This window comes from Choloepus didactylus, chromosome 10 (genome assembly GCF_015220235.1).
Source record: "Choloepus didactylus isolate mChoDid1 chromosome 10, mChoDid1.pri, whole genome shotgun sequence".
NCBI lineage: Eukaryota > Metazoa > Chordata > Mammalia > Pilosa > Megalonychidae > Choloepus > Choloepus didactylus.
The window spans coordinates 117,213,044-117,225,157 of NC_051316.1; the positions used below are offsets into that span (position 1 = coordinate 117,213,044).

At 40.7% G+C, this 12,114-nt stretch overlaps 2 pseudogenes; one reads left to right on the top strand and one right to left on the bottom strand.

Annotated features, from left to right (window-relative positions):
* The first annotated feature begins 6,443 nt into the window (after positions 1 to 6,443).
* LOC119504595 lies at positions 6,444 to 7,512 on the top strand (annotated as a pseudogene).
* Positions 7,513 to 10,205: 2,693 nt separating this feature from the next.
* Positions 10,206 to 10,800, bottom strand: LOC119545342 (annotated as a pseudogene).
* Positions 10,801 to 12,114: the final 1,314 nt, after the last annotated feature.

Sequence of the window (12,114 nt, forward strand, 5' to 3'; positions counted from 1 at the left end):
TGTATTTTAATCTCTCTGGGGTAATGGGATGATGGACCAGAGGAGAGGGGACAACAGGTAGGCAATTATAACTATCTGTTAGAATTCAAACTGTCTCATTCAATCTACACATCACCACCATGATTCTCTGTCCCTCACCTGACCAGTTATTCACTATGATGTATATCTGATTCCATAAAGGAAAGGTTCCATGGCATCACTGAAAGAGCATGAGGTCTGCAAGTAGAAGTCCAGGGTTCGAATAAGGCTCTTACAGACCAGCTGTGTAACCTTGGAAAAGTCACTTAGCCTCTCTGACCCTCAGCTCTCTCATCTACAAAAATGAAAAAATCCCTGCCTCCCAGGGATGTTGTGAATATCCTGAGAGATGGAATGTGAAAGCTCTTTGGAAATCAGAGTTCTGTGAAGGTGATAATTCTGTTGTCTCTCTAACTGGGAGAAGCAGGTGTTATCATCTCCACCAGCAAGAGGGTCTGCCCATATTTGGATTCCATTGTTGCATTGTACTGAGAGTCTCAATGATGTATCTTGCAACAAAATTGTACTAAATAAAAGTCTGCCTTTCTGTATTGACCTATGTCAAGTAAAATTGCTCCGAACCACTCTCTGCCACTAGTGGGTGCCCATCTCTTAGCACCAAAGAAAGGACTTTGTTGAATACAAATGCAAAATAGGGGATATATATTAGAAGAGGCAAAGAGAGAGCTGGAGTTGGGGCTTGTGTGTTTGTTTTTCTTTTTTAGGGTATTCTAATCGTTGTTCCTCATTAGTCTGAGAGTAAAAGCTCTGCAGCTAGACAAACTAGAGTTCAATCCCAGGGCCACCATTTTTTACTGTATCAACGTGGACAAGTGACTTAATTTCTCTGAGCCTAAGTTTCTGCATCAGTAAAGTGGGAATATTAATGTCTACTCCAGAGAGGCACGGGACAAACATCCAGCGAGTTGCTAGCACCGAGTAGGAACTCCACAAATTTTAGAACCCTTTCCTTTTCCCATCTAGTTACAAGTAGCAATCATAATCAGGAAATATATCTAAGTGTAATTGAAAGGCAAAGAGGGGAAAACAGGGCAGAAAGAGGCAGAAAGGGATGGGAACGCACTTGGTGTTAGACATGAACATCCCTCATTCTCACATCTGGTGAGTGAAGGTATCCATATATGTGGGTAGCATTTTATAAGCCCCATGGCTTATAGACAGTCACGAACAGATGGGCAGCTAGAAGTAACTGCAAAATGAAGCAGGCATATGTACAGCAAACTATAACTCCCTCTTCCTCTGTTGGAGCCAATTCTCCTCAATTCCAGAGTCATTACCAGGAGATGGGAGGGAGAAAGTGTTATTTAACCAATTTCATGTCACCCTGTCTTATATTTCTAAAATCACCATATCAGTCCTGCCTTGTATTTCCACACAGCCTTCTTCACTTAGTGTTCTTGCAAGTGGCTCTGACAAAGGCTATGCTGAAACTGTGCTAATACCACTGGTGGGAAAAGAATAATCAAGTCAAACAACCAGGTTCCCTTGACTAAATTCCAAACATCAGATGGGGTGCTTTTTCCTTTCTGAATTAACCATTTATTTGAACAAACCAACGGAGTCAACTAGATCTTCTGATTTCTCTTAGATAAAGGCAAAGGGAAAGGGGAATATGTTAAGGACGACGTGCATGCCAGACTATGTGCTCTGCTTTCTGAAGAGGAACCTGAGGTTCAGAGAGGTTGAGTAACTTGCCTGAGGTTACACAGCTGTGTGGGAGAGCCAGATACGGAGCTCTAATCTGCCAGATACCAGCGTGTGAACTTTTCCACCACATACACACCAAATGTGATAAAGATCTCTCTGAAAATTCTCCCTTTAAAATGTCCCTGTGATATGACTCCCGGGGATGAATCTGGACCTGGCATCATGTGATTGAGAACATCTTCTTGACCAAAAGGGAGATGCAAAATGAAATGAAATAAAGCTTCAGTGGCTAAGAGAGTCCAAATGGAGTCGAGAGGTCACTCTAGTGGACATTCTTACACACTATATAGATAACACATTTTAGGTTTTAATATATTGAAATAGCTAGAAGTAAATACCTGAAACTACCAAACTCCAACCCACTAGACTTGACTCTTGAAGATGACTGTGTAACAATGTAGCTTACAATGGGTGACAGTAAGTGTGATTGTGAAAACCTTGTGGATCGCACTTCCTTTATTCAGTATATGGATGGATGAATAGAAAAATGGGGACAAAACCTAAATAAAAAATAGGATGGGATGGGGTTGGTGATCTGGGTGGGTTTTTTTTTTTATTCTGATTCTGATTCTTTCTGGTGTAAGAAAAATGTTCAAAAATAGATTGGGGTGATGAACGCACAACTATAAGATGGTACCGTGAACAGCTGATTGTACACCATGGATGACTGTATAGTATGTGAATATTTCTCAATAAAACTGAATTTAAAAAAAATCTATAAAAAATGTAAATCTTAATAAATAGGAACTAATAAAATTTTAAAAAAAAGTCCCTGTGTGGTGTGACCCCTTTTAGATTTTCTCTCTCTCATTTGCCAAGTCTTTAATGAGTTTTTCCTATTATAAGACTATTCCCACTCAAACCATCTTTGAGGGATTTTACCCTATTTATTTACTATAACAATGATAAGAACAGCCTATTTTATAAGCAGATAAACTGAGGCTGGGAGTGATTTAACTGATGAAGGCAACTCAGTTGGCAAGTGAGGGTTCTGGATATAAAAAAACAGGTGTCTCCCACACAGACTTTCTGTCTCTGGCCTGAGCTGGAGGAGTTCCACAGTGGTCCAGCCCCGAACCCACAGAACTATGAGTCCAGCTGGAAACCGGAGCGTCATCCTCACTGCCTTCCTTGATCCTCACCTCCACGCTAACTAAGCATATCATAGCTTAGTCACCTCACTGCCAACCCCTCTGCCGTTAGCGGGATCCCTGCAGAGGTCACCTGGTGACTCCACCTCCAGTCCTGCCCTCAACAACCCAACTTCTCACTGTCACCAGAGGGCGCTTAAAAAAAAAATTAATTCCATCAAGTCATGTGCCAATGGAAACGTTACAATGATCCACCCACCTATCACCTCCCAAAGAAAACCCGAATCCATTAATCTGAGAAACACTCCTCTTGAAGATAAAAGGTTCAGACATGGCCCTGCCTTCAGAGGGCTTACAGTCTGCGGGGCACGCCTAAGAACCCCTGGGCTGCAACTGAGTGACAGGGAAAGAACAATGTCTCCTTACAGCACAGCTTCAGGGAGCTCTTCCTGGCAGCAGAAGCGAACAAAGTCATTGTAGGCCATTTCTTCCTCTGTAGATGTGAAGAATGCCTTCCTCAACACGCTTTATGAGTTATTTTATTCAACAAGCATTACTGGGTGTCTGATACAGGCAGGAACTGGGGGCATAAACATGAAAAATACACAGCCTCTGGCCTTCAGGAGCTGACTGCTGGAAAGGCAGACATAATTCACTGAGAAATTCCCTGCTCTATCCCCAGGGCCTAGAACAAACTCTGGCACATAGTAGGCATGCACAAGAAATGTTTGTTAAATGAATAAATGCCAACACAAACCCCATAAGGCTATGTGACGAATGTATGAGAGGACAGGATAGCTGTTCATTCATCCATTCAAAAATAGCCCCTGAGCACCTACACTGGGCCAGCCACAAGACCAGACCCTAGGAATAATGCAATAGGCAAAACAAAGAGCCTACCCTCAAGGAGTTTCCATTCACTGGAGGAAAATAGAACATAAACAAAAAATATATAATTTAATTTCAGGTAGGTTTGAGTGCTATGAAGGAGAATAATGATTAGGCTTGGGGGCTGCTGGATCAGTCAGGATATGCTGAGTATACAATGCAGAAACAAATAATCCCAATATCTCAGGAGCTTAACATGTTTATATTCTGCTCACACGAGGTCTGCTGAGGGAGTGGACTAGGACGCCCTGTTTCACACAGTGCCACTCAAGGGCCACGCATTTATGATGCTGCCGTGGAACATGAGGCTTCAGGGTCCACCACAACAAGAGAGAAAGGAGCTGGAAAGGCAAGATCCTGAAACTAAATGGGACACACAGCAATTCTGATCACATTTCATTGGCCAGAACTAGTCAGCAGCCACGCCTAAATTCAATTTATAAAAGATTAAAAGAAACCAGTGACAAAACATGGCACTAACAACACAGATGGCAGTCCTCATCTAACAAGTCTCTTTGGTGTTCTAGAAGCACTGGGTAAAGTAGAAACCGTAAGTATTTAATCAAAACCACAGTTGCTGGAAAACTGTGATGAGAGGAAGCATCATACTGGAAATTAGCCCACATTAAATCTGACATCAGAACACAATTTTTCCATGTTCTCAGTTTCTTTATAACAAGGATTGCCTTTCTTGCAATTTCCAATAATGCTTTCATCACGTCCTTCTAAGGCCTCATTGGAAGTACCTTCAACATCCATATTCCTAACAACAGTCTCATCAAAGCAATCTAGACTTTGTCTGTCAAGCACCTCACAGTTCTCACCAGAATGTGGACCAAAGACAAGAACATGTCCCAACCGGGGTACACAATTCAATCCACCACAGTGTCCTTTAACATTGCTTGCAATGCATATTTGCTGTTGATGAATTCTTTCCATTTTTGAACATCTAAAAATATTTTCACATTGCAAAGATACCTAACTGAATACAGGATTATAGATTAACAGGGTTTTTATTTTTCCAGCACATTAAAGATGTTGCTTCAATTCTTTATGTTTGCATTGTTTCAACAAGAAATTAGATGTTATACATTTTCTTTGTTCCTCTGTACATAAGATGTCTCTTTTCTCTGGCTGCTTTTAAGATCTTTTTATCACTAGTTTTGAAAAATTTGATTATCACATGTCAAATAGAAGGAGCAGAAGGAGGAGGAGGAGAAAAAGAAGAAAGATCTCAAATCAGGGACCTAACCTCACAACTGTAGGATCTTCAAAAAAGAACAAACTAAATCCAAAGAGAGAGAAAAGAAGGAAATTGCCAAGATTAGAGCAAAGATAAATAAAATACAATATAAAAAACAATAGCGTATCAATGAAACCAAAAGTTAGTTCTTTGAAAAGATCAATAAGATCGATAAACTTTAGCTAGCCTGACAAAACAAGAGGATGCAAATAACTAAAATCAGAAATGAAAAGGGGGACATTACTACCAACCCCACAAAAAAATGAAAAATATTATAAGAGGATACTATGAATAACTGAAAACCAACAAATTAAATAACCTAACTGTAATGGACAAATTCCTAGGAACACACAACCTATCTATACCAATTCAAGAAATAGGAGATCTTACCTAACAAAGAAATGCCCAGGACTAGCTGACTTCATTGGTGAATTTTATGAAATATTCCAAGAAGAATTAACACCAATCCCGCTCAAACTCTTCCAAAAAGCTGAAGAGGAGGAAACACTCCCTAGTTCATTCTATGAGGTCAACCTTGTCCTAATACTAAAGCCAGATAAAGACAACACAAGAAAAGAAAATTACAGAACAATATCCCTTATGAATATAGATGCAAAATTCATTAACAAAATACTAGCAAATCAAATCTAACAGTATGTTAAAATAATTATACACTACGATCAAGTGGGATTTATCCATGGTATGCAAGGGTGGTTCAACACAAGAAAATCAATTAATGTAATGCACCACATTAACAGAATGAACAGAAAAAAAAACACATGATCATCTCAAATGATGCAGAAAAGGCAGTTGGCAAAATCCAGCACTCCTTCTTGATAAAAACACTCAGTAAACAAGGAATAAAAGGAATTTTCTCTATAAAGACATATATAAAAGACATATATGAAAAACACACAGCAAACATCATACTACTCAATGGTGAAAGGCTGAAAGCTTTTCCCTGTAAGATAAGGATGCCCACTGCCACTGTTTTTGAACATTGTACAGCAAGTTCTAGCCAGAAAAACTAGGCAATAAACAGAAAAAAAAAAAGGCATCCAAACAAGAAAGAAAGAAGTAAATCTTTCCCTATCTGCAGATGATATGATCCTATATAGAGAAAATCATGAAAAATCCACAACAAAGCTATCTGAGCTAATAAGCAACTTCAGCAAAGTAACGGCATACAAGCTAAACATGAAAAAAATCAGTAAAATCAGTGGTGTTTCTATATGCTAGTAACAAACACTCTGAAGAGGAAATCAAGAAAAAACTTCCATTTACAATAGCAACTAAAAGAATAAAATATCTACAAATAGTTTCTACCACTGGCATCAGGCAACCCCAGACTCTTGGGACTCTTGCCCGTGCAACTTCGTCCTTGCCTTCTCCACGCCAAAGCAGGGGTCCAAGCTCCCCGGTTCCTCCCACCCTCCACTGCCTGCTCCTGTCACAGCTAGACTCTGAGGATCAAAATGAGTCTGTCTGGAACAATCTTAGGTTTTGGAACTGGTGGGACCAGGATATTTGGCAGTACAACCACAGACAATCACAGTCACAAAGAAGGATATTGAAGTAATAACTTCTCCAGAAGATAGCATTGGTTGTCTAACTTTTAGCCCACCAACCTTGCCTGGGAACTTTCTAATTACAGGATCATGGGCTAAAGATGTTCACTGTTGGGAGGTTCAAGACAGTGGACAGTCTTTTCCAAAAGCCCAGCAGATGCACATGGGCCTGTCCTGGATGGCTGCTGGACTGATGATGGAAGCAAAGTATTTACAACATCATGTGAAAAAATTGCCAAAATGTGGGACCTCAACAGTTATCAGGTAATACAGTTAGCACAGCATGATGCCCGTAGTAAAACCACATGTTGGATCAAAGCACCAAACTACAGTTGTGGGATAACTGGGAGTGGGGATAAGATGACCCATAATCATCAAATCCTTTGATGGTTTTGCAACTCACAGAAAAATGTTACTATGACGACATGATTTACCCCACAGCAGTGGTGGCAAATATGACAAGAGGACTGATTGTCTATGAATTAGAAAATCAACCTTCTGAATTAGGAGGATAGACTCTCCACTGAAACAGCAGCATCGATGTGTGGCTATTTTTAAAGACACAGAGAACAAGACAACTGGTTTGCCCAGGGAAGTATTAAGGGGAGAGCTGCAATTCAACACACCAACCTCCAAATCCTGCCAAAGATACTTTACCTTTAAGTGTCATTGATCTAATGGAACCAATACTTCACCTCCTCAGGAAGTCTATGCGGTCAATGGAATCACATTGCATCCTGTTCCTGGCACTTTGGCAAGTGTGGGATCTGATGGTAGATTCAGTTTTTGGGAAAAAGATGCCAGAACGAACCTAAAAACTTCAGAATAGTTAGATCAACCAATATCGGCTTGCTGGTTCAGTCACAACAGAAACATATTTGCATATGCAAAGGGACATGAATTTTATAAGCTCCAAAAGAAAAATTACATTTTTCTTCATAATACAGCTGAAAAGATTAAACCCAGAAATAAGTAGTGGACCTGAGACCACCAGGTTGACATGAATTGTTTTCTCTCCACTCTGCCTCATCTCTGGATGAATTTGAGTCCCAGCTTTTAGTGGGCAGTCAGTTGTGGAGAAAACAACGTACACTTTCAGCAGTCAGGGACCAAACCATCCATGCTGACATACCGACCCATTCTACTGCCTAATATAGATATTTTTCTATAATTTTAAGAAGACTGAAATCTTTATAGAAGTTAGTTTCATGTGGGCAAAGCCAGGTGTTTTGCAGGCTTCATTCACAACGTATGTATTAAAGAATATCAGAAAACATTCTATGACCCTTGTACTACATTTTCTAATAAAATATTTTGAAGATTGCCTACTAAAAAAAAAAATCTACAAATAAATTTAACCAAGGACATAAAGGGCTTGTACATACAAAGCTATAAAACATTGCTAAAAGAAGTCAAAGAAGAACTAAATAAACAGAAGAACATTCCATGTTCATAGACTGGAAGTCTAAATAATAAGATGTCAATTCTCCCCAAAGTGATTTACAGATTCAATGCAATCCCAATAAAAATTCCAACAGCCTTCTTTGCAGAAATGGAAAAGTGAGTCATCAAATTTATATGGAAGGGGAGGTGCTGTAACTAGCCAAAATCATCTTTAAAAGGAAAAAATTTGGAAGACTCATGCTGCCCTACTGTAAAACTTAATACACTCAAAACGGTAAACAGTAATTAAAACAGCATGGTACTGGCATAAGGACAGACATATACACCAACGGAACAGAATTAAGAGTTCAGAAAGAAGCCCTCACATCTGTGGCCAATAGATTTTTTGACAAAGAGCCAAGTCCACACAATGGAGAAAAAATAGTTTCTTCAACCAATAGTGTTGAAAAAACTGGATATCTACATGCAAAAAACTGAATGGGGACTCCTTCCTAACATCATATACAAAAATTAACTCAAAATGGCTCAAAGACCTAAATATAAGAACCAAAAGTATAAAACTCCTAGAAGAAAACATGGGGAAGCATATTTGGGATTACGTATTAAGCAATGATTTCTTAGACTTTATACCAAAAGCACAAGCGAGCAACAAAAGAAAAAATGGACAAACTGGACTTCATCAAAATTAAACACTTTTATGCATCAAAAGACTTCATCATGAAAGTAAAAAGAAACTACAGAATGGGAGAAAATATTTGGAAACCACATACCCAATAAGGGCCTAATATCTAGAATATATAAAGAAATCTATACCTCAACAACAAAAAGACAAACCTAAGTTAGACTTGAAGAAACATTTCTCTAAAGGAAATATACAAATGGACAATAAGTACATGAAAACACGCTCAACATCATTAGCCATTAGGGAAATGCAAATCAAAAGCACAATGAGATACAATTTCACACCCACTACAATGGCTACCATTAGAGAAATGGAAAATAAGCGTTGGCAAGGATGTGAAGAAATCGGAACACTCATTCATTGCTGGTGGGAATGTAAAATGGTACAGCCGCTGTTGAAAACAGTTTGTCAATTCCTAAAGAAGATAAGAATAGAATTATATGACCCAGCAATCCCACTTCTAGGTATATACCCCTGAAAATTAAAAGCAGGTACTTGAGCAGTTATTTGCACACCATGTTCATAGTTACATCATTCACAATTGTCAAAAGATGGAAGTAACTCACGTGGATAAAGTGTGGTATACATACAATGAAATATTATGCAGCCTTACGAAGAACAAAGTTCTTATACATGCAACAACATGGATGAACCTCGCTTTTTTTTTAAATACAAAAAGCTCCTTTAATTCACTGCACATAAGCATTAACAGATGACTAGCCCTTCTGTAACTATTTGAAGACAAACTGACAACACAACACCAACTGTAAACAGACAGAGGAATACTTAACTGCAAGAACTCAAAAAGCTACTCGTACAAAGTTGTAATGGGAACTAACAAGCCACTGAAAACAGAGACCCAAAAATGGCTAAATAAGGGTCACAGGACCAGTTGTGGCCCGACCAGCTGCACCTCACAACGCATAAAGGTGGAACCAGGGTTGGGGTGGAGACCATACGGCCCGGGGATGACATGTTAGCTGTGATGCATAAATCTGCCTCTGCCCATGAGGCGTAAGCGCAGAAGGCTCCGAGCCTCACCCCGCTGGGAGGGGCTGATCTGCACTGGTAGTTCATGCCACGGTCTGCGTTTCTGCGAAGCGGCAGCTCTAATTCTGCCCGGACCCCGGGGGTCTGTGGCTGGAATGTGACGCGTAGAGCCTTGTTAGCCTTGGTAGGCGAAGCCGCCCCCAGAACCTCCACCATTGGCCCCATGTGACCCTGGGTTGTAGGACGACCCACCTGAGCCGCAGCTGTTTCCGCCCTTCTGCCTCCAAGTAGCTTAAGTTGCTGTCTGATCCGCCCCCGCCTCCGGGCGAGCTGCAGGCGCTTGAGTGCAAGGAGTGAATGCCACGTGCATAGTTACTATAGCCTTTCTGTTTGTCCTGGGGAGTGGACCGTAGTTGCGTTACAGAACGGCTGCTGACCTCGGTGGGCCTAGTCCGAGCCGTGGGAAGGCTTCTGGGGCCTCCGTTCCGAGGCCTCTTCCCGACGTGCTTCGCGACGGCCTCTTCCCAGCATGCTTCGTGATGGCTCCCGGCGGCCTCTTCCCAGCCTGCGTCGGGAGCGCGGGGGAGTTGCAGTCAGCGCCCTGATAGCAGTTCCCCGGCCTTCCCGCAGTGCCCTCCGTGGCTGTGGAGCTGACTGTAACCCGCGGTCACGGAGTTGCCTCCATACCCAGCACCGGCATCCATGTAGCCTCCGTGGTTGGCACCACCACATCCTTGGCTTCTCCCTCTGCAGGAGGTTCCCTCCTCTTCCTCATCCATGGAAGATTGGGGGCGGAGGCACTTAATTGTGCATGAGGCCTCCCATTCCAAACCCAGAGATCTGTGGCTTAGTGGCAAATTTAAGCCCACCTCTGACAGAGACCAGGCTCTCTTCCTTTTATTCGCTTCAAGGGCAAGAGGGGCATCAGGGAAAAGCTGTTCTAGGACAGCCTTTGCCACCTTTTTATTGGAACCAACTCCTTGAAACTTCTGCCCGTCTACCTTACCCTCGCCAATGAAGTGCTTGTCATGGCTGCCCCTGACTTGGAGATGAGTTCCTACTTGAGGCCACTCCTTTTTTAGTTAGTTCCTTGACTGGATTCTTGCCCTGCTTGCTTAGTATCAGCCATGCTGTTTTATGTTCTGGGCAGGGGATTGACACAGCTTCCTGGATGAACCTTGAAGACATCACGTTGAGTGAAATAAGCCAGACACAAAAGGACAAATATTGTGTGATCTCACTGATGTGACATAATTAGACAGCACAAATTCCTGGAGTAAGAAACTAGAATACAGGTTACCAGGGACAGGACTAGGGTGATGGAATGGGGAGTTAATGCTTAATTGGTACAGATTTGTCTTAGGGGTGATGGAAAAGTTTTGGTAATGGATGGTGGTGATGGTAGCACAACATTGTTGATGTGATTACCTCCACTGAATTAAATATCTGAATGTGGTTAAAAGGGGGAAATTTTAGGTTATGTTACTGGAATAAAATTTTTTAAAAACCATAGGACTGTACTACAGCATAAACAGTGAAAACTAATATAAACTATGGACCATAGTTAACAGTATAATTAAAATGCTGTTGTCTCATTAATTTTAACAAAGGTACCATACCAATGCGAAGTGTTAATAATAGGGAAAACTGGGGGTGGAGGGTGTATTTGGGAACCATGTATTTTCTGCATGATTTTTCTGTAAACCTACAACTTCTCCAATTAAAAAAAAAAAAAAAAAAAAGAATCCTACTGCAGTTGGAAGTGTTGGCAGAAAGCTGGAGAAGAAAATGTATAATGACAGGGTTAAATAATAGATATTTTAATTGTGACCAGAAGGAGAAAGGGAGGAAGAATGAAACTTAATATATTGAGTGCCAACAATGTGACCATCAAACCCAAAGGACCTTTAAATCCTTTGTCTCCTTCACCTCTGAAGGGTGTATTGGGCACTATTGTCTTCATTTTTCAGAGTCTGAGTTTCAAAAAAATGTCAGTAACTTGCCCAAGGTCACATACATCCTGAGTGGTATTTTTTTCTGGCTGTAAAAACATGTTCTCTTTTCATTACACCAAAAGTGTTTCTGAGAGTTAACCAATATTCCTGCCATTATTCTCAATACCGAGGCTAATCATTAATCTCTCCAAAAAAGCACATCCAAAAGTCAACTCTCTAGAACCCAGTAGCAATTTATTTGGGGTATGAGGGTGATTCTTGTTAATAAGGTTTTCGAGAAAGTTATCAGTGCCCACCAGCAATATAACCTGGGGCAAATTCTCAAGACTCTCAGAGCCTCTAGTTGCTCACTTAAAAAATGGTGATAAGGAATACTCCACAAAATTGCTATGAGTATTAAATATGATTATATATGGGAAAGCACCCACCCTAGTGCCTGTTTGTTCATCTGAATCTTTAAATCAGCCCAATTGAGATCATTTGGAAATCCCTCAATATCAAAAACCATTGAAGTGATAATCTAACTTCTAATAGCTAGGATTTCTTT